The 24,688-nt window shown below is 38.9% G+C and overlaps 1 pseudogene; it reads left to right on the plus strand.

Moving 5' to 3' along the window:
* The window catches only part of LOC134729856 (RNA-binding motif protein, Y chromosome, family 1 member B-like), a 314,139-nt pseudogene that overhangs the window by 1,612 nt on the left and 287,839 nt on the right, over positions 1 to 24,688 (plus strand).

Genomic DNA, 24,688 nt, shown 5'->3' on the forward strand with positions numbered 1-24,688 from the left:
GTCTGAAATTTGGGCAAGTTGTGGGAGATGGTGCTAAGGCGCCATTGTATTTATGTGCACTTTTTATTAAAGCCTGTAATCCCAGCACTTTGGGAGGCCAAGGCAGGCATATCATGATGTCAGGAGAATGAAACCATCATGGCCAACATGGTGAAACCCTGCCTCTACTAAAATACAAAAAATCCACCGGGAGTGGTGGTGTGTGCCTGTAGCTGCAGCTACTTGGTAGGCCGAGGCAGGGGAATCAGTTGAACCTGTGAGGCGGAGGTTGTAGTGAGCTGAGATCATGCCACTGCCCTTCAGGCTGGCAACAGAGCAAGACTCTATAGCAAAAAAATATAGCAAATTAAAAAAAATGATAAATAACATTATCTCAATCTGTTTTTAGCCTCTGTTCCTCTTTATGCTATCCCCAAAATGCTTTTTTGGACTTCTTAAGAATTATCCTTCCCCGTGTGTGTCTCAAAAATATCAATTTATGTTTCAAAAACCACTTAGATTTCATATTTTCTTCCTCATTGCGTATTGTAGGTATTTTGTACTTGCTGTACCATGTATGAATCTATTGATTGTGAAATTGTATATAGTGCATATTTAAGTCTTCCTAGTTGCTTTTATTTCTGTTACATCTAGCACATTTCCTGGCACATAGCAGAAAGCACATTTTTATTCACTCTTATAAATTAGTATTTCAAGCTGTGGTAGAAACCAAGAGTAGCTTTTGGTTCATGGCTTTGTGGTAACTCTGGAGATAATTTTGACTTCTGTATAGTAATCTATGATAATTTCCTTTTTCCCCCTAGTTTTCAAGCAAAAGAGCAGGTAATTTGTGTAGAGTTTTTGTCTGTTTGTTTTTTAAGACGGAGTCTCACTGTGTCAACAGGCTGGATTGCAGTGGGTCGATCTTGGCTCACTGCAACCTCTGCCTCCTGGGTTCAACTGATTCTCCTGCCTACAGGCCACGCCACCATGCCCACCTAATTTTGCTACTTTGAGCGAGAGAGGGTTTCACCCTGTTGGCCAGGATGGTCTCTATCTCTTCCTCTCATGAACCACCTGCCTCGGCCTCCCAAAGTGTTGGGATTACTGGTGTGAGACACCACACCCAGCCAATGTTATTTCTAAACTACTTAATCTCACATATTTTGTTGTGTAAAAATAAATACGAATGTTATGTGCACATAAATGTTGAGAAGGCCAATAAAGGAGGTTCTTAGATTTTCAAGGTGAATAAAGAGTTTAAGGAATTTTGGATGACTTTGGAACACTGGGGAGGAAGCAGCCATGAGCAAATCTGGGCAAATATTTTGGGCCCAGAAATAAAAAAAGAAGTTTCAAGGTAGAAACAATGGGCGACGTGGCTGCAAGAGGTCTTGTAAGGGATTTAAGATCTTCCCCCAAATAACAGAATCCATGTAATTTTTAAATCGAGTTACTAGCTGAACTGTAAATCAATAATTAAGATTGTTCTAGGATGTTTAAACATTAACACAATATCCTTAGTGTAAGGTTGGAAATTATTTGAGGAGAGAATTTAGTACTAAGCAACATGATATGAGCAGTAGGATTGAATAGAAGTAATATTTTTGAGAAGGACAATTGTAAGATTGCAGACTGAACAGAAGAAAGCAAGACAAGAAACAGAAGTTTTCAGCAAAGAAAGTAAGCAGAACAAATTAAAATTCTTACTTAGTCCTCCATCCTAATATGGAGGAAATTAAAAACTGACATTTTCAATTTTACATTTCATAAGTAGAGTATTGGTGAAGTCAGGTATTTATTGACTTCAGGATACCCAAGCCAACACATTTCCATTGGAAAATTAGCTAGTGAACATATCATAGGTGAAAGGCTGACCTTTAAGGAATAGCACTGTGAAGAGTATATTAAAGGATAATTTTTTCTATTTTGAAACAGCAACGATGTTGTAATGACCCCTTTAATAGTGTTGTTTATTGCAGTAAAAGTAAATCTTGGCTATCATTAGAAAGTTTTCACCAGTACATTTTAATTTGTCAACATTTAAGATAGAGCCAACCACTTAGAGAGAAAGGAGAACTTTCATGTAAAAGTTTAGCATGCAGTCGTTCAAAGGTAGCAGTATTTGTGTTTGTGAGGTAGATTGAACTATGTGGGAAAATTTACCTTCCTCAGCTGAGAAAGGACAATGTATGTAAACTTTAAAATTGTGAAGATTTGGTGGTTTTACATGTTTTCCCTATGTCATTTGTAGTCATCAGTAATTCATATGAAAAGGAAAATAGTAACTAAGTAGTTCTTAACCATTACAAATGAACTTTTACCTAAGAATTAATGTTTGCCTTCAGCTTCGTTAGAAGAACTGGCCTTGTGGGAGCCATGGGATTATCCAAAGCCATAAGAAATATTCACAGTGTCATGACTGTCTAGTAATTTAGGAAACAAAGAATGGAGTCATAGAAGAAATAATTTTTAAAAGTTGTTTGAGAGAAGAGAAAATAGTGTTTCAGATTAGGTGTTCTTTACATAATGTTCCAACATTTTAATGTTAAAGGTCCCGTATCATATGGAAGAGGGAATTAGGGAGGTCCTCCACTCAGAGAGCCAATCTCTTCCTGGAGAAATGACCATATGTCTCTAAGAGATGACGGTTATGCAGCTAAGGATGGGTAAAGGAAAAAATTTTAAAAAGTTGATTATTTTTGTTTTGATGATGAAATAAACATAACAAAATTAATTATTATAAGGTAAACAGTTAAGTGACATTTAATACATTCTATGTCATGCAACAACTACCTCCATCGAGTTCCAAAACATTTTCATGACGCCAAAATAAAACTCCAACTACCAGTTAAGCAGTTCCTTCCATTTTCTCCCTTCCCTCAGCTGCTAGCAAACACCAGTCAGTGTTCTGCCTCTGAACTTACTGTTGTGGACATTTAATGTTAATGGGCTCAAACACTACACGACTTTTTGTATCTCTCTCCTTTCCTTTTCCATGATGTCCTGAAGGTTCATTTACATCATAGCACTTCACTCCTTCCACAAGCTGTTAACTCATTATTTTATTTGGGTTGTTTCCACCGCAGTATTTCTATGCACGCATATTTGTTTGAGTACACGTATTCAATTCTGGGTGTATATGAGTGGAATTGCTTGGTAGTATGATAATTATATTGTTTTCTTGAGGAACCACTACATTTCTCCATAGTAGCTGCATCATTTTCCATTCCAACTAGCATTGTATCAGGGTTCCAATTTATCTGCATCCTGTCAAACACTTGCTATTTCCTGCTTTTATTGCCATTCCAGTGTGTGTGTGTGTGTGTGTGTGTGTGTGTGTGAATTATGGTATCTCATTTTGGATTTGAAGTGCATTTTCTGAATCACTGATTGTGAGTATCTGTTCATGTGCTTTTTGGGCATTTGCCTATTTTATTTGAAGAAATATCCATTTAGGTTTTGGACCTTTTAATTTTGTTTAAGTTGTAACTTAGTTACGTTTTGGATACTAGAAGTTGAAAATTTAAAATGTGTTGCTTAAACTTATGCACGCAGAAATCATCCAAGCTCCTGAGAACTAGGGATTATGCTCCACCATCTAGAGACTATGCATATCATGATTATGGTCATTCTAGTCGGGATGAACATCACTCTAGAGGATATAGGTACTATAACTTTTTCTGGACTTGTCAAAAAGATTTCTTAAGTTATTCATTCCAGCTAACATTGTATTAGGGTTCCAATTTATCTACATACTCTCAAACACTTGCTACTTCCTGCTTTTTAAAATGTAATGCCATTCTAGTGTGTGTGTGTGAAGTCTGGAATCTCATTTTGGATTTGAAATGCATTTTATGAATCACTGATTATTAGTATCTGTTCCATGTGTTTTTGGGCATTTGCCTATTTTATTTGGAGAAATATCTTTTTAGATGTTTGGCAATTTAATTGTGTTTAAGTTGTAATTTAGTTATATGTTGGATAGTAGAAGTTGAAAATTTAAAATTTGTTGCTTAAACTTACTCACACAGAAATCATCCAAGCTCCCAAGAAACCAGGGATTATGCTCCACCATCTAGAGGCTATGCATACCATGATAATGGTCAATCTAGTCGGGATGAACATTCCTCTAGAGGATATAGGTACTATAACATTATCTGGATTTATCAAATAGATTTCTTAAATTGTTTATTCTGACATTAAAAAAATTTTTTTCAATTTAGTGATAGTGGTGGCTACGACAAAACCTGTGGTAGAGATCATTCTGATTGTGCAAGTGGAAGTTCTTACAAAAATGAATTTCAGGGATATGGTAAGAGTCCAGGATGGATTTTTAAATTAAAGAATTTTATGTAATAGTCCAGATCATTATTTTAATGAAATTCTCAGGAAAATTATAAAGGACAATATAACATATTTAAATATTGAGTAGTCTAACAGTATAAAACGTAGGGAACGATATGAAGGAGAGAACTTCATGTGCAGAAAAAGTGACTCAACGTTTACTTCAGAATTAAATTTGTTAAGCTTCAAAATACTACTCCTACACTTCTTTTAAATAAAACCTTCTGACCAATGCAGGCTTAATTAATATCTATCCTGTCAACAAGGGCAGAGGAAAGCAGATATTTCCAAATAGCACTTTAACTAATTCATCCTTTAGTGGTGGCAGTAAAAGTGTTTAAATATAGTCCAACATATTATTTTATCAACCCTGCAGGGACCTCTCATGGTGCACCACCTGCAAGAGGGCCTCGGATGTCTTATGGTGGAAGCAGCCACTCTGATTATAACAATACACGAGATAGATATGGCAGAAGTCAAGAAAGTCACTCAAGAAGCTGCGGTGATTTTTGCTTTTGTGGTCATGAGCACACTGGCAGAAAAGACCAAAGGAATCCACCTTCTCTGGGTAGGGTTCACCCTGCTCGTCGTGAAGCATATGGTAAGTGAAGTTATGTGGCATCTACAGTAGATGGTCGGGAAAGTCGATCTGAAAAGGAGACTGAAGCAGATATTAAAGCAAGTATTCCAAATAATAGTTATTGCATACCAAACCTTGTTTGCAAATCGAAAATTGAAATGTTATTTCTGCATTGTTACCTGCATATTACTAAAAGAAGCATATGGGCTTTGTGGAGACAGGTAGATACTAACTTCCTCCATGAAGGTTTTGAGGTATTCAAAGGAAAAGGAATTTTCTTCAAAGTAATTTCATACTTGTTAATGCTATTTGAAAACTATCTGTTTAGAAGTAATATCTACATTAAAATGTTCAGAATAAAATTTTACAGTAATAGAAAATTCCTGATGTTATTGGTTAGCTGCACATGCTTAAAAGCAAATTCAATAGGAGAGTAAATTCTGTTGTTTGCTGAACATTTTCCTTTGTTTCTTTGAACATAAATAGATACAAAATTAGGCATATGTTACATCTCCCTTGCAAGAGGCGCAAGTTTTCTAATTAGGCTGTTTCTCTTTAAAAACTTACAAGCTTAAAATGTTTGAGAAGCCTTCAGAAAGACTACAAAACTGTCTGCCTCACCATAAAACGTTTATCTTTTAGAGGAATAGTACAGGTCAAAGGAAATAAATAGATGTGGTTGATACTAAAGTTTAAAACATCTGGAACATTCTACTTGAAGCGTTCTGTGACTGAAAGAGGATATGATAATGAAACCTTTTTTGTTTTTTTTTTTTTTTTACCTAAATCAAAACTGAACTAGCTAAGTTTCTGAAGTGCATAGCATAATGAAATTAAATGTTCGTAGTTTAAATAGTGGAAAGTAGGTGTTTTGTCTTGGGTGGTACTCATGATAATTTTTTCTTGAAAGTTTTGGCAGTGGTTGTTATAACAGTTTAGTAATAAGTTCTTACAAATAGGAATAATTTAGAATGGTTGGGATTTTATCAGTTTTTTTTTTTTTTTTTTGAGATGAAACGTAGCTTTGTCGCCCAAGCTGGGATGCAGTGGCTCCGTCTTGGCTTACTGCAAACTCCGCCTTCTGGGTCAAGCTCTTCTTCTGCCTCAGCATCCTGAGTAACTGGTATTAGATAAGTATGCACCACAGCTGGCTAATTTTTCGTATTTTTAGTACAGAATGCATTTCACCATGTTTGCCAGGCCACTCTTTAAAATCCTGATCCATCCTCCTTGGACTCCCAAAGTGTAATCCTAAAATTACAGGCATGAGCCACCACTCTCAGCCTATCAGATTTAATTGATGATATGAATGGAAATGCTTTAAACCTCACACTTTTGGGACAATGAAGTGTATAAAACATAACTGCATAAAGTTTCAGATGGGATTGCTTAAAGGTTTAAGAAATCATCGAATGTTAAAAATAAAAAGATTTGGACCTAAATAACTAAACCAATTACTTTTCCTGATTATACACCTAAAGAAATGAAACACATGAAGTTCCTGAAGTTTTGCAGTCCATAATTTTTACAATTAACAGACTAATCTGCAAGGAAGGAGTATTTTCTTGAGAAAATTTTACAAGATCATCACTTTTTATAGGGTAAGGGTGCAAATAATTTTAAAGGGAGAAGTTACCAACTTCGATTTTTAAGTGAATTATTCATGTTATGAAGTTGTGTTTTCATTCACCTATAACATAGGATTGTGAGGGTGAAGTGAAAAGATACAACTCCCTAGTCTTGTGTATCTTATTGTCCAGGTGTGATGACTCAGGTCTTTAATTCCAACACTTGGGAAGCTGAGGCTTGCAGATACCTTTAGGTCAGGAGTTGAAAACCAGGCTGGCCAACACCATGAAATCCCTTCTCTAGCAAAAATATAAAAATTAGCCCGGTGTGGTGGCACACGCCTGTAGTGTGTTACAATTAATTGGGAGGCTCAGGCAGGAGAATCGTGTAAACCTGGAAGGCTGAGGCTGCATTGAGCCGATATTGTGCCATGCACTCTAATCTGGGAGACATTCCACCTTCACTCTATTAATTCTTTTGAGATATATAATAAACCATTATTAAATGTACTCATCTTGTGCTACTGAACACTAGATCTTATTCCTTCTAAGCAACTATAATTGAACCCACCCCCATTCCCTCTTTGATCCCTTCCTTACCAGTACACATTGCTTGTATCAAAATATCGCATGTATGCCAAAAGTATCTACAACTGTTATGTACAAATTTTTTTAAATAAGTAAAAAATTAAAAGGGTATCTCCAACAAGGTGATAAAATAGGAGGCTCTAATTTGTTCCTCCATCCACAAACGCAACAAATAAAAAGCCACACCCACATCAATTCCCTATGAGATAAACTCAGAAACTAGTTGAGATACTCTTGCACATAGGATTATGAAAATACTCACTTAAAAAGAAGTAAGAAAAACTGAATCATGATCTTGTTCTAGAATTTGTGGCTGACACATGACCCTAGAGTCAATAGAGAACTGTTATTTCACAGCTTCTCTAAGAGGACTGAAGTGTTAAGCCACATACGTAATGCCCCAACTGTTAACAGCTGCTTCTTAACGAAATGATTGCCTATCTCTGGATTCTAGCACAGATTGGCATTCAAAGCTCTCCTAGGACCTCCAAGATAAAAGAGGGATTTAAGTAGACATTCAAGCACTTCTAAAACTGTTTCCTCCTGGTTTACTGAATCTTAAGCAGTCAAGAAAGCTCAGCTCCCACCTTGTTCCTCGAAGATCTTAGATTGTACATCTAACGTCTTGACTTTTTTTCTTCTTTTTTATTTTGAGATGGAGTCTTGCTCTGCTGCACAGGCTGGAGTGCAATAGCATGATCTCGGCTCACTGAAAACTCTGCCTCCCAGGCTCAAGTGGTTCCCCTGTCTCAGCCTCCTGAGTAACGGATATTCCCCTGTCTCAGCCTCCTGGCATCTGTGACCATGCCAGGCTAACTTTTGTATTTCTTAGTAGAGACAAGTTTTCACAATGTTGGTCAGGCTGGTCTCAAACTCCTGACCTCAGCTCATCCACCTTCCTCATCCTGCCAAAGAGCTGGGATTACAGGCGTGAGCCTGCACCCAGCCTTATCTTGACTTTTATAGCTTTTGCCCAGGTATCTTGTTTCTAATTTTGACTTTTGGATCTGTCAAGGTCCTCTGAGAGCAGGCACATAGGCATTTCTCATCAGTCTTCATCATCACTCACTCTAGCAATATACTGAGCTTCTAAATTTTCCTTCCAAGAAGTCGAACTACTCAACTATGGCCTTGACTTCTCAGGTATGCTGCCTAAGAGTTTGCACACTAACTTACCAATCTCTGGAAGGTAATGAATCCCAGCATTTTGTAGTTCCAGGATTCTAAAGAGGAAAAAGGATTGTTTTACAATAACTCTGCATGATTTTTAAACTTGCCTATTGATGTAGTTTGGACATTTTTTCCTCCAGGTCTCAGGTTGAAATATGGTCCTCCACACTGTAAATGACACCTAGTGGGAGGTGTTTGTTTGGGTCATGGGGATGGATCCCTCACAAATGGCCTGGCTGCCTTGCAATGGTTAATAAGTGAGTTTTCCACCGTATTATTGCCACAGTCTAGATCACATCCAAGTAGTTTGTTGAAAAGAGCCTTATACCTTCTCCTCTTCTCTCTCTCCCCTTCTCTTCTCTCCACACATGACGTGACTGTTTTCCTTTTCTGTTCCATCCTGAGTGGAAGCCTGGTGAGGCTCTCACCAGATGCAGATGCTGGCACCACACATCTTTTACAGCCTGCAGAACCAGGATCCAATGAAAGTTCTTTTCTTTATAAATTTCCCAGTCTCATAGTCTTTTTTAGGAACACAAACAGATTAAGACATGTATCTCTGGTTGATAACTTGCCTATGTCAGTAAGGAGTGGAGCTCAGAATTCACTATTTCCTTCATTCCATAGAGGACAAAGAGGTGGTTTTCAATGGTCCCGTGAGCTCTTCCTTAAATCCAACCCTTGGCTTGCTCTAGCTTTCGGCTTCTCCATGGAAGCACCCCAACCTTTTAAACTCCTCCTCCCTTAGGATCGCTATTTTTTTTTTTTTTTTTTTGAGATTGAGACTCACTTTGTTACCCAGGTTGGAGTGCAGTGGCGTGATGTCAGCTCACTTTGACCTCTATCTCCTGGGTTCAAGAGATACTCCTGCCTCAACATTCCAAGTAGCTGGTACTACAGGCACATGCCACCAGGCCTGGCTATTTGTGTGTGTGTGTGTGTGTGTGTGTGTGTGTGTGTGTGTGTGTGTGTGTGTGTATGTTTAGTAGACAGGGGATTTCACCCGGTTAGGCAGGATGGTCTTCACCTCCTGACCTCGTGATATGCTCACCTCAGCTTCCCAAAGTTCTGGGGTTACATGTGTGAGCCACTGTGCTCAGCCTGGAACAGTCTTTCAACTTGCCTGTTTCTGGGGTCTGATGTGACACAATAGGCATTCTGTGATTCTACTAACTCCCTCCCTCTCTGAAAAACAAAAACCTTAACTCACAACTCTCCTTAGGTAAGGACACCTTAGTGAATGATTCCATAACTTGCGATTGAATCTGAGACACCTTCTTCAACTGTAGAACTAAGAATAGCCACACAAATAGGATAAAATAACAGTTTTAATGTGATACTTTTCTCCTCTCCAAGCCAGCATAGTGTTGCATACAAAAAATTTCCCTGGACTCACAGTTTCTTCAGGGAGGAGAGAGTTGAAGGTGTACATTCAGCCTTTTCTTTTCCATTTTACAGTTCTTCATGTGATGTTCTCTCTAGTCTTACCCTGTGGGAAACATTGCGGGTATCAGACAACTGGGGTCAGTTAGAAACAAAGTACATGGATGGGGCTTACAGGGATCATAACAGTAATCTTACCAGTGGCTTTGCATTCCAGCCAGCAGAGGTGCACTGTCAGAGAAAGGAAGCAACAGCATCATTCTGCAGCAACGAACCATGGTTGATGGGTCTGCCAGGCTCAAATCACTGACTAACTGCCAAATCCCACAGTGATTTTCTCTGCAAAATTCCAAGGCTGTGACAAAGAGGCAGCTTGGTGATTATCCACAGAAGGGTCATGTGACCCCACCCAATCCCAGCTGCCATACTTTTGACCATCCTAGCCCTGTGTGCTCCACCCATCCCCAGGCTGAAAAGCAGAGGCAATTTAGTAGTGAAGGATGAAGTTTCTGGCCCTACCTGGACACAGTGGGCAAGTCGTTTATATAATAAGCCTTGGTACCCCTGGAAGGAAGATCACTTCTGATATATCTAATGGAAATCACTGGGGCATTAGAATCTCTAGAGCACACGACTTTATTCAGAAACAGAGAATCCCAGTCTCAGCTCCAGCCCTTCCCACTGTTCAACAGCAGATATCAAGGGAGCTGATTGTCAGTCCTAGGCCCTCTTGCTGCTGGCAGAAAGCTAGCCTATCTGTGCAGAGACCTTCCAGTAACCATCACAGCCAAAATTACAAGCATGCCATTCTGTGTTCCACAAGAGAATGTAAGTGGACACAGTCTCAGCTCCAACCTGTCCAATTTCAATTTCCAAAATGGAATCATTAGTAATAAGTGACCAACCAGCCAAAAAAAAAAAAAAGCCCAGAAACTGATAGATTTGGAAGAATTCTACCAGATCTACAAAAAGCTACATCATATTCCATTGTGTGGGTGATCCTAGTTTGTTCAACAGGTTCTGTATGTATGCTTACACACACACACACACACACACAAACACACATACAAACACACACACCTATGTTTCATGTTCTCTCAAAAAGCTGCAGTGGAAATGCCAAGCTGGCCTCTGGTATCATCTGAAGGCTCAGTGGGGAAGGACCCACTCCTTTGCTTGCATTACATTGTTGTCAGCAGCGTTGTCCACAATGGCAGTTTTGCAGGGGTTTCTTACAGCTCTCTAGAGAGCATGCAATTATGTTTATTTACATAGTTTACAATATATTCCTTAGCCTTTATCTCTAAACTTGAGGCTGAGTGCAATGACTTAGGTCTGTAATTTCAGTACTTTGGGAGGCTGCTGTTGGAGGAGCCTCTGAGCCCAAAAGTCTGATACTACAGTGATGTATGATTCACCCTGATGACAGAGCAACACCCTGCCTCTAAGTAAATAAATAATAAAAATACAACTGATAGTAATATTTTTGTTTTACAGTTTGGAAAACACAAATTTCCTTGATCAAATGTAAGAATATTTGATAGTCACTAACACAGCACATTTGCTTTTGCATGGGAACCAATGCAGAAAAGCAGTGGGATTGGATGCTCATTCCCCTTAATGCCTGACACATAAATACTGTGATGATAAGTGGTGAGTTTGGACCAAGAAGGCTTTCTGCCAGAGCCCTCAACACTGTGGAAATAAAACCCTCCACAAGTCAGGAAACAAAACAGTCTTTCCTGGTAATAGTAACTGTAAAGCCTTTTGCAGATTTGATTTCATTTTTAATTTAGTGTAGATTAGGCAGCATAACAGACTACCCTGCACTCACTAGTATGTGATTTGATGATAAACATTAATTTGATTGGGTTGTTGAAAACTACAAGAATGTTAGTTAATACCATAGTTACATGAGTAATTTTGACAATATACACTAGCTTATTTTAAACTTTCAGTTAGTCGACTAGAGACCTAAATATTATTTAAAACATAGTTCAAAAATTCATGTGGATAATGGGCAAAATGGCAAGTTTTTATTTTTATTCATTTCCTGTTGGTTTTATACCTTTCATTCTCTCTTCTCTCCCTTCCTTATTCCCTCCCTCCCTCCAACCTTCGTTCCTTCCCTTCTTCCTTCCTTCCTTCCTTCCTCCCTCTCTCTTTTTCTCTCTTTGATTTTTTTTGAAGACAGAATTCTGCTCTGTTGCCTAGGCTGGTGTGCAGTGGCATGATCTCAGCTCACTACAACCTCCCCATCCTGGGTTCAAGCAATTGTCCAGTCACAGCCTCCTGAGCAGCTGCCACTGCAGGCATATGACACCGATCCTATCTATTTTTCCTTTTTTGTATTTTTAGTAGAGACCGGTTTTCACAATATTTGCTCAGGCTGGTCTTGAACTCCTGTCCTCAAGTGATCCACCCACCTCAGACTCTCAAAGTGCTGGGATTCCAGGCATAAGCCACAATACCCACCCAGTTTTATTCATTTCTCTCTTCAGTGATCTCTCCTATCTATTTTAGTATTTTATTATTTGTTTTTATTTCTGAGACAGAGTCTCACTCTGGTGCCCAGGCTGGAGCACAGTGGCATAACCTTAATACAGGGCAAACTCTGTCCCCAGGGTTTGGGATAATATGCATGGGCCACCAAGGCTGGCTAGCTTTCATATGATATTAGACATGAGATCTTGCCATGTTGTCCAGGCTCGTCTCAAACTCCTGACATCAAGAAATCTGCCCACCTTGGCCTGCCAAACTGCTGGGAATGCACCTGTGAGCCTCTGTGCCCTGCCTCGTATCTGTTTTAAAGCTCAGTAGATAAGCAATATTGTCTTCCTGGAATGCTTTATGTTCATAAAAAAACTATAACACTATTATTTAGGTCTTTCGGATAAAGTATGGTAACACACAAAACATACACGCACAGACACAGACACAGTCAGTGATCAAAAAATCAGTGTAGGCCACGACCTAAAATGAAAGGTGAGCTGCTGCAGTTGCCTAGAATTAAACCAGACCAGAGTTGACCCATACCAGGCCGAGAGATGTGAACAGAGGCTTTCCAAAAGGTCTATCAGATACATGTTAGGTTATTCTCCAGCCATAGCAAAGGGACATTAAAGATCTGTTGTGTTTTGAAGAGTCTTGATGGTTTGACTTTTCCAGGGTATTAGCATTCGTGACATTGGCCTTTAAAGCTCTCCACAATTATTCAAATCAGTAGACAACTCAGTTTTTCTAGGAGTCTAAAGAGCTTTTCAAAATTATCTAAAATGTAATGGTTTAAAACAATCATTATAATTTACTAACTCTCAGTCTCTGCAATCTTCCATAGTCTCTCAGCCAAATGATTGTGGTTCAGGGGCACTCAGGAGGATGCAGTCTAGTGATGGCTCAGGATGGGGACATTGTCAGTTGTCTTCCTGTCTCCCTGGTGCCATGGCTAGCATGACTCAAATAGCTGGGGCTGGAATGCTGAGATCCTTGGGCATCTCCTATTTCTATGAGTCTTTCCATGGCATGTCCCTTCTGTATAGTGTTATCAGGGTGTTAGACTTCGTGATGTACTGGTCCAGGGCTCTCCTAAGGGGTTTGTCCCCATGAGAGCAGGAGACTTAGGCACAGCTGTGTCACCTTTTCTAGCCTAGGCCAGAGGTGGCCCAGTATCTAGAAAATGCTTGCTGTGTTTTCTATTAGAAAGCATTAGAAGCAAGTACTATGTTCAGTTACATCAGGAATATTTTCAAATGAGTTTGAGAAGAATTTCAAAGTGTGTTTTAGACCACTACAGTGGCCATGCCTAATCAATAATTATTTTTATAAGTGCTGGATGGGTTTTACCCAACACAATAGCAGATACAGACTTTTAACCTTGAAACCTATATGTCATAGCTCTGAACATTTGGTTACATGTATAAATAACTCTCAAGCAAAAATAGATTTTGAAATGACAGCTATAAATAAATAAAATAAATGAGATAAACTCATAAATATCTGGATGAAATGCTTGTAAATATGTCAGCCTTAAAAATGTCAAGAGGTCTGATGTGCCACTATTTTACTATTTCTATGGGTATTACTTGGACAGGAGGACAAGGACTCAGGGGTCTGCTGGTCCATCTCTGCACCTTGAAACAGCAGCTGGGGCACCAGAAGTAACCCTTACAGCCAACACCATGTAGTGAGGACAAGGAGTCCATCTGGGTTAAAGAGGTTGTGAACATAATGTGACCTGGAGGAGAAGTACACCTGGTAGGGCGACTAGGATCCAGGGCTCCGGCACACATTGAAATCCCCCATGCCCAGCTGTAGTGGAATGAATCTCTCAGCTTGTGCTGGGCTTCCAGGTATGTTCAGGAAGCAGCTCCCTGGGCTGAAAAGGATCCCCCCCCTTCACTTGCCATGCAGGAGTGTGAGGCTTGTGGCCTCCACTCTGTCTGTTCCAGCTCTTTCCCTTCCCGTTATCCCGCTGCTGGGTAAGGTGGCAGGACCCCGGAATGTAGAAGGGCCCTGGGTTGTTGACAGTGCCTGTGGGTGGCCATGTACTAGGAGGAGAGTCCCCACTGAGCCTCCCATGAGCTTGGCGGCTGGGAAGGAACAGTCCTGGGGCACTGGCTGGTCCAGAGTCCAGGGACCATTCCCGGAGAATGCCGGGGCGATGTTTTAAGCCTGTGGATCTGCAATATAGGTGGAAGAGCTGTATCTGCCATGGCTGACATCATCAGGGCAAGACACCCACTGGGTGGAGAGTTGGGCTTATGCATTTTACCCCTGTCTTGAAGAGACCATGCATGCCTGCCTCTCCTGGGACCAGTGATACTGGAGACCCCCCTCTGGGTCCACTCATGACCATAAGCTTAGGATGCTGTGTGCCTTGCTTCCTATCCGCCCAGGTGAGGCATCCTGGAGAGGATGCGTGGGGAGAAGCTTGTGTGCGCACATGAAGCACTGGAACTGGCTGTCACCGGCCTGTTTCTGAGCTCCCACCTGACTAAGTGATAAGTGTCTCATCTACCTGACCCCGCAGCCCGGGTTCCTCCTCCACCTACCGACCCATGCCCTCTTGGGGAGAATGCCAGCCTCCCTGGAGACTCAGGCCCTGCCGGACCCACATGCTGTCCTCCTGTCTCATGGGCTGGACACTCTCTGGTGCACAGGGATTCCCAGACAACGAATCCCAAAGCCCCGCAGTTTCCATTGCTTCTTCCCTGAATGCCCCGACTGAACACACAGGAAGATAGAAACAGCTGCTAGGTTTCATTTCCCTCCGGATGTCATTTCAGGTCCATGACATCTCCTCTATGTAGCTTACGCCAGCCACCCTTTTCCTCCTCCCTCTGCCGTTTGGAGAACCATGAGGACTCTGCGTCTCCCTAGCGCGCAGGCTTCTCAGGTCCTGAAGTTGGATTGCGAAACCTGGTGGCTCCCTGTTTCCCAGCTCAAGAGCTGAGTTTGAGGCACACCTGTGGGCGGGAGTGTGTCCCCCAACAAACCAAGGTACACAAAGGTACACAGGCACAGGTGTGCACACTCGTGCACCAGCTCAGACACGCAGGTGGGAACATGCCCACACTCACACTGGTATGAGGGAAACTGTGTGTCTACACCAATACTCAGGTGAGCCTTAATGCTCAGCCACATTGCTTCGCTGGACACACACAGAAGGTTCCTTGCCATTTAATTGATCATCTACAGTGGGATCTATTTTTACTTTTATACTTTTTTAATTTACCAAAGTATGTTGCATTCTTTCCCCCATCATGAAAACGACTGATACAAGGAGGAAGAGCACTTTTCATAACAAATTACTTTATCTGCATCTATAGTATTAAGGTACTTTACAAATTTTATGTCTGTTTTTTCATGTCATAGGAAATGTCTCAGGGCTGGGGAAGCATGAGTGAGGGTGGCAGAGGGAGAAAGCATGTCAAGGGACCCTGGAGTTATTGAAACAGAACATGATAGGACTGGCCACTCTAGAAGGACGTAGACCTGGGTTCGCCCTCCTGTGCACCTCTGCGTGGAGGGTAAGAGGGCCTTAGTTGAGCCTAACTGAGCCCCAGGTGTTAACAGGCCTCAAGGCGTGGAAGGGACCCACGTGCACCAGCTAGGTTTTGTTTCCCTCCAAATATCATTTCAGATCCATGGCATCTCCTCTAGGTAGCTTGAGCCAGCCACCCTTTTCCTCCTCCCTCTGCCATTTGTGAGAACCATGAGGACTCTTCGCGTCTCCCTAGCGTGTAGGCTTCAGGGGTCCTGAATTTGGATTGCTAAACCTGGTGGTGCCCTGCTTCCCAGCGCAAGAGCTGAGTCTGAGGCACATCTGTGGGCCGGAGTGTGGGCCCCCCCAGACCAAGGTACACAAAGGCACACAGGCACGGGTGTGCACACGTTCCCATTCCATCTCCCTTCTGGCTCACCATCCATCTGCTGACAACTTCCACTCAATGAAACCTTGCACTTATTCTCCAAGCCCACGTGTGAGCCAATTCTTCAGGTACACCAAAGTAGGAAACCCCGGGATCCAGAAAGCCTTCTGTTTTTGCGGTAAGGCAGAGTGTCTTCTTGAGCTAACACAAGACGCCTACAGATGGATAAACTAAATTAACATCGTATATAACACATGGCCGCTGGGGATTCGGGAGCTGTAAACATTCACCCCTAGATGCTGCCTGGGATCGGAGCCGCACAACCTGTCCTCATTGCTCGCTCCGGAGGCCGGGCAGGAACCTCTGCCAAAGCTTCTACCTCAGCCGCTGGCAGGCCATGCGGCCTGGGGCATTCACGGAGCTCCAACGAGTCTGTTACTGGCTGGGGAGTGCTGGGGCCAGGGCATGGCCGTGCCCGCTGATCCTCCTCCTGCCTCTCCATATCGGACTTCTCCTCGACCACCACCTGGACCACTGCCACGATATCGTCCACAGCAGCACCTTCTCCTCCCCCTAGGGCGCCTCCACGCTCTGTGCCCTGGCTGCCCTCTCCAGCAGAGCCTCCAATTTGAACGGGGTACACTGTGCGCTCCACGTCTGTGTAAGTATATCCTTAAAATATACTTAAAAAAACAACAACAACAAAAAACTTAAAAGCGTTCCCATTTCTCCACATCCTCTCCAACATCTGTTGTTCCCTTACTTTTTAATGATCGCCATTCTAACTGGCATGAGATGGTATCTCATTGTATTTGCAAGGTCATGGATGAAGCTGGAAACCATCATACTAAGCAAACTATCACAAGGACAGAAAACCAAACACCGCATGTTCTCACTGATAAGTGAGAGTTGAACAATGAGAACACATGGACACAGGGCAGGGAACATCACCCACCGAGGCCGGTCGCGGGGGTGGGGGGTTGAGGGAGGGATAGCATTTGGAGAAATACCTAATGTAAATGACGAGTTGATGGGGGCAGCTAACAAACATGGAACATGTATCCCTATGTTACAAACCTGCACGTTGTGTACATGTACCCTAGAACTTACAGGATAATAAAACAAAACAAAAAAAAAAAAAAGAAAAAAAAACCTTAAAATTAAAAATAGCTCTCCAAACCCAAATACTAAATAGAAAATGAGAATCAAGTGGCCTAGAATGTAACTTAAATGAAAATGTCACAAACATTCAGCAGATAGTTTCTAAATGCCACAATAAGCCTGGCAGTCTGCAAGAAGCTCAGAAAAACACTGTTTCCTTGCTATTTTGAGCGTGCAGTAGGAACAGGTACAGAGATAAATGAGGAATAGTAAGTGTGATAACTGCTGTAATAGGCAAATACAGGCAATATAACTGCAAATAAGGGCAACGATTTTGATAAGCAAAACATTAATAAAAGATGAAACGTTAAAAAAAAGACTCATGATTTTAATAAACATTGCCTCCTTCACTCCAGAAGAAAACTCATGCCTCTGCTTTACTGGTTGACATGTTCTTAAAGAGATGTAACAGCTCTGATTTCTGTTACTAAATCACATTTTCGTCACTTATGAAACACAAGTTTAAAATTCCTTTTGAAGGTCAAATGAGAATATTTGCTGTTACTGGATGAACTGTCAAGTGCCACCCAAATATTATTTTCTCACAGGGATTGATACCATGTGTGTGTCACATGGTCAATGTAGCATTCTCATAAAGGAAACCTTGAAATGTGTCTGCTGCTCAGTTTTTATTTTTCAGCTGTTTCAGTCGTTGTTATTTATCATATGCTTCCTAGGGGCTTTTGAATTTTAATGAGAATATGTAAAAACCGAAAAGAGAAGGACAATGAAATTGCAAGACTACAGTCATAATAATTTCATTGATTAATTCAATTGTTTATAGAGCAAGATTACACTATATTTCTCCCAAAAGATTCTTGGAGAAATTCTAAGATGATGCACCCAGTGTTTGAAATGGCTGTAAAGTTGTTGCTTAAGTTAGAGCTAACTGTTTTTAGAGCATGAAGATACATTAATAGTTTCATGTATTAAAACACAGAAAATAGGATTTTTAGTGCTAGTTGCTCTCACCAGAAATAATCATAGCTTTTAAACTGTTCTTTATGTCAAAATAAACTTTTCATTTTCCCACCTCATGTTTTGGATGCGGCATGTATTTTTAAATGCATTTTCACCCTTATGTGCTTCTGTGAGAAACTGTGGATTTAAGTTCATATCATAATTATCTTACAGCTTCACTTGTCTGTTCCTAAAGGTTCACGGAAGTAAAAAATTCCATTTATGCTTGTATCTTTCAGCAACCTCATTTCAGAAAACAGTGCACATTACTGCAGAAATCACATGATACAGGTCCAAAGGAAGAAGAAGAAGAAAGCAAGTTTTTAAGTCTATACATTTGTAACACTGTATCAGAAACTCCGTAGTCATAGTGAAATAAAAAAGTGATCACAGTCAATTCCATCTCATACCTAGACTGAAATAAGAACCTTCAAAAGAAAAGAAAGTTAAGCATTTTGGGCTTGTCAAAATTTTCCTATATAGATAAAATTATTGGTGACTTTCTCTCACTAGAAAACATAAACAAAAATCCATGCTTTATATATGTATAAATAAAAATATTTTTATTTCTATCAGTTGTGACATGCAAGCAAGTAATAAAGTAAAAGTACAATAATAAAATGATATAAGGAGATTTCTCTGTGTAAAAGAATTCCATTGATACTATTAATTAAAAAAAAAAAAACCCCATAGAGAAACTACATGGCTGCTTTTTAGTACTACTACTTTTTAGTATTTTACTTACATTTTAAATAATCAACAAATTAAAGGAAATTCTTAATCATTGTTTATTACCAACGACATTATTCTACTCGAGTAATCATTTGAGATTACATATTTTAAATAAAACATTAAAAACAAATTGTATTGAGTGATATTAGCTTTCGATGAATACTTCTGTATTTGTAGTCATGTGAAGTATAACTTTCTCCTCAAAATGGATCTTTTATAAAACCAGTGTTAATGTTTTCTCTGATACAAACTCTGGGATTTCTCATGGCTTTACTATATCCATACATTACATGTTTCCAGAAAGTAGGATTCAAACAGATGGAAAAATTATATTTCTGACAAAATTCTAGGAAAGGGAATGGTAAAATGGGAGAATAATTTCTAAATTTCTAACTGTTGATCAATGGATTTGGATACATTTAGATGTAGACAAATATTTACACACTGCAAGTTTGCCCTTGTGTATATACATTTAAATGAGATACTCATATGTATGGGTTGTGTAATCTTTGAATTAATCCTCAATTTTACATATGGGAAATTTGACAAGAGTTTACCCTTATCAAATACTCAATTTGAAGTACTATACTCAATTTGATGTAAAGCTAACAAAATCTCTGTCAACATCATTTCAATTAATCCAATATTGTTAACTGCTGATAGCTTCATTCTCCTTGTCCCCTGTTGGTAGCCTGAAAGCTGATTCTCACTCTAATTCAGCACTCAGGTTCCCATCCACAAGGGACTGTCAGTTTGCTGTGGATTGTGACCTCTGACTCCACCACTTTGGTCCTATAACAGTCCTACCTTTGCATATTTAATGAACTTGGTACATGGTTAAAAAGATAAAAGTGCAGTGAAATGTCAGACCATGCTGTGAAATATTCCATTGTTTCTATATCTCTAATTGACCTTTCATGTTATAGAGGACAAGAAAAATAATGCAATACATTTCTTAGTATCCAGTCCAATGCACTCCTTCTTATTAATACACCAAACCCATCCCTTCAAGGCACTGACATCTAAGGAGGGTGGTTTTTACTTGGAAGGGGGCAGGTCAGCTCTCTTTTCCCACAGCCCCACAGAGCTCTGTGTTCTTCTGCAGACAATGAGGCAGCTATCCATTGAGCCTTGGTAAAAAGTAAAAATAAGTCCCACTGTAGATGACCAGTTAAATGGCAGGGGACCTTCCGTGTGTGTCTAGCGAGGGAATGTGGCTGAGCATTAAAGCCCACCTCTTAGGTCACTTCAGGTTCCCCAATTCTGAAGTATGAGTGTTACTGTTCCCTGATGGGCCTTTCTCCCCCAGACCAGGGATGGCCTGTGATTTCTCACTGCAGGCTCTTCCCTGAGCCTTGAGTTCTCCAGGTGTGTGCCCTCCAGCATTTTCCTGTTTCAATATGAGTCTGTTTCCAATGCAGTGTGCTTTCTACAATACTGCAGTGTTATCTCATTGCATATATTTGACAAAACAAGTTACAAACTATAACTAATGTGAGAAGAAAGTAAATGGTATGGAATAAGGAAGAAAAATGAAACACTGTGTCAGCAAGGAATAATTTTTACTTTATATAACAGAAAAAGTAAACATGAATTAAACAAACAGGGATTTCTAGTTTTCACATGTGAACCAGCCATACTTAAGCAGTTGCTGCCTTTGATCAGTGGCTCTGCTGCACTGTAGTAGCAGGGCTGCACAGTAGCAGCAGTAATTTTTTTTTTTTTTTTTTTTTTTTTTTTTTTGGTATTTTCTCCAAGGCGAAACCTAGCTCAAATCCAACACCATATTGGGTCCAGTTGTTGCTATCCAGCTTTGCCCACACTCTCATTTGTGGGAGTCTTATCAGCTTCCAGTTTATGCAGCTACTTTAAGGGTGTATTTTTGCTTGTCATGTGAAACTGCTGCTTGAGATTGGCTTTTCTCCTGCAATCACCTAGTATTTTTCCTGTCTCAAATTATGTGCCTTGCTCATTTTTCTCCTCAGGACACTATAGGATATTCTTTAGCTGACTCTTTTAAAGAGCGTTGGTAAACCAGTTTCATTTCCGTCAAATACTTCTGAGAATTCCTGAGAAACTTATTCATGTCTCAGCTAAAAACCTAGCACTGGACGACTGCCCACTGCCTGCTCAGCAGCGTGTTACTACTTCTTTCTTTAGATGAGATCCCCTAAACAGCAACCGCATGGGTCCCCCACACTTCCACTAAAGACAAACATCCAATGTTTAAAACATTTTAAATCTTAGATATAGCATAAAAGGATTATAAGATACAAAACACAAATGGGATACATATATTAAGAAACAAAATTTTAGCCAGTACCAGTCTTTGACAAAAAAGTTAACCATTTTAACTCTACAGTATAAGTGTATTTAAAAATAAAGTATATGCATAGAGAAATGTTTTTTGCATTGTACATACTTTCTCCAGTGATGTCTTAGACACTCATTTCAAATAGGCCATTGATCGAATTTCAACTATATCCTATAATGAAAATAATAGAGTAGAAGTTTTTTATTTTTATTTATTTATTTTTTTTTAGCAGATCACATGTACACATTGGTCTTCCAGTTGTACTGAGTCTTTTGTGTGTGTGTGTGTATGTCAATGTAATTTTAGGTAGTTACAGAGAATATATTTAGTACAAATAATTAGAAATTAACCAGATTTTCTTTGTAATAAAAAAGAAAACGATTAACTTCAATTGAATATTTAATTGAACAGTAAAACTGGATAAGAATTTATTCTGCTCAGAGAAAAGATGTACTGTGCTTTGCAAACTGAAAGAGTTCTTTACTGAGTAACCCAGTATTTGCCTTTACCACAAAACTAGATTGGTTTTGCTAGACTCCTGTAGCCAGCTACCTGCAGAGAAGGAAATTCTACTAGAGAGAATTCTAAATTGAATATTAAATATTATTTCATTTGGGTGAAGCACTCACATATAATATTCTTTTACATTCAGCATAATTATAGAAGTTTAATTTTAATACGCTTTCCAAAAAACTAATTATAAAAATTAAAAAGAGAATTGTAATACCTCCTTTAAAAAGTTTTAGCCTGCTCAAATCTAACAAGTCTGCTCTGAAATACCTGAAAATAAGATATGAAATAAATAAGAAAAGAAAATACCGCAGAATGTACCAGACTTTTTTTTGTATTGGCTGTGCACACATCTGCTAGCTTTTAGTAGCAGACAGAGTGCAGTCTACATAATTGTATTCATAATAGATGCCTATGCATGATATAGTCACACATAAATATTATTTCTCTGAAGATCGAAATAGAAAGCTAGGAAAACACAACATGACACATAAGCTGAATTACATTTAAGGAAGTGTGGATTATATAGTTAAATGATCTCTTCATGGGACTTCTTATCACTATCTCACTGGTTAGTCTAAGGATTAATTAGTTAAAGTTCCTAGACTCTTTCAAGCTAAGAAACACTGTGTAAGCGCTATGCTTTATCAGGGTAACATGAGAGTGAGGCATACATGATTTGCAAACTCACAGGCTCTTCGAAATGTGTGTCTAGCCTGATTGAGAGTTTTTTCTAACAGTGTTTTATGGATTGGAAAGTGCTTATCATATTTGAAGATGAAATATGCTCTATTGAAATCAGGCAAATCTGCAAAATCAATCTTTGTTCTATTTATTAGTAAAGTGATGTTTCTCAAAATAGAAGAAAACTTGTGATATGATTTTGAAGTTAATATATAATCAGGTAGAATTTTGACATCAATTATAACTTGCCTATTATCATGTGATTGACTCAGCTGTTGTTCTCTTAATTAGTGCAACTGAAGTCTAGTTAATTTGCATAAAGGTAGCTATCCCATCTTTTATACTTTTAAAGACAGTCAGGAGACTGGTGCTTTGTGAATTTTTAATGTTTATGTAAATGTTATAAGCTGTGTATTATTTCACTTATTTTTTTGTTAACATTTTTGTTGAGAGCTGCCATTATTGATGGCATAGTTCTCAGTCTACTGAATTTCATTATGTTCCATTATGTGTTTATTGAAATGCTACAGTGAAAAGCCTTCCCTATGCCTCTGGGTACACATGTGGGAGAGTTTATAATGAAAATACTAGAAGAATGGCTGGACTGCAGTGTGCATACAGTTTTAACTTTGAGGGGATAAAATATTCTCCTTAGCTCCCAGGGCTACCACTTTATTACTGTTGTTCATCCATGCTAATCAGCTTTGCATTTGTCTTAGGTTTTTCATTTTTAATGAAGTATTATTATAAGTTACATTGATTAGAACCAGCATGTGTTTGTTAAATGTTCATTTTGTTTAATAATTATAGATAGCTATTGTCAGGGCTCTATCAGTATGTGAGGAAAATAAAATATTAACAGAATGATGACTTGAATAGGGGGATAAGTCTGAAAATCAACTTTATTTTCCTAACACAGTTTATACAAAACATAGTTAATGCTTCATTTTCAAGGACAGCATGTAGCAGAGTGCTTGACAATAAATCAATATACGCTGAGTCAGTATTGGCTAGTAATGGCTAGCTTCTTCCAGTCTTGCCTGGTGATGGAAGAAGTATTTAACATATTTTTTTTTTCTATGTGGCTCACTCACGTGACACTGCCAGATCATCATATGGTGGGTTTGGGGAAAATGAAGGAAATAGTAGGCTAGATATATGTAAATTATGTGTTAGAAATAGAAGCTTAGCCCACAAAGCGTAGTTAATTTGTCTGGCCACAGGGGTTTTGTCATCTCTCGTATACCTACAACTATTTATTTATAGGTTGTTTGCTAATGACTATTTTTAAAAAATCTGTTTCAGCAGCAATGACATAAAAATCCAAGTAGATATTTAATCAAAAACTGCTCAATTTCCCTTTCAATCAAATTATGGGCTGAAAGGTGCCAATAAACACACGGTGTAATCATAAAGCCTTGTAGTCCATGTTGGGACCATAAGGCTAAAAGTGATATCCTGAAATCCAGAATATGGAGGGTTGAGGGGAAAAACCAGCTGCTATTTAAGAAGGTAATACTTAGTTACATTAAGAAAACTATGCCTGAAGATGACATTTTCACAGGTTTAGTGTGTGAATTCGGAAAAATTAAGCATATAATTCTGAGATGCCTGGCTTTTTATTTACATCAGATTACTATTTTTTAAAATCAGTTGTGTACATTTTTAATTCTAATTTTTCTGCACTTAAGAAATATTCATCAGTAATTGTTAGTATGTAAGCACCATAAGCTCCATTAACAGAGGAAATTCCAAAAGAGTTGGATAATGCCATTTAGATGTTTCAAACAGAAAATTGGATTAAAATGTGGTTTGAATTTTTAGTCAATCATTGGGACCAACATAAAGCTGTGGAAATATTATTGTGCCAGAAAAAAAATTGAACAACATGATAAATGCTTTTTAAAGTTCACTTAAAAAGCTAAACATTGTTGATAACTTTTATTGGTGACAAGAAGAAGCAACTTCGGAAAAGCTCAAGTAACTTTATTTAAAAATCAGTATAATATTAAAATAAATGCATTTTCCAGAAAAGAACTACAGATAATTATTGTTAAGAAACAGATTACTTCATATAAATATGTTCTAGAATAATTATTCTGCCTACTATTTTAAATATTTAAATAATAAATATAAAGAAGTTATTTTTCTGTTTTGCCTCAAGATATGTAATTGTGGTTTTTAAATTTTTGAAGCATTTTATTTTCAAAAATAGTTGGAAGATAACTATTTCATAGATCCATCAATACAATAAAAAAACCTGTAAGGAAATAATATAATAAATATTAAATAATTTTATATATGTTAGTACCCTTTGTTCTAAAAAAAGTTTCCATTGGAG

This window comes from Pan paniscus, chromosome Y (genome assembly GCF_029289425.2).
Source record: "Pan paniscus chromosome Y, NHGRI_mPanPan1-v2.0_pri, whole genome shotgun sequence".
Classification (NCBI taxonomy): Eukaryota; Metazoa; Chordata; class Mammalia; order Primates; family Hominidae; genus Pan; species Pan paniscus.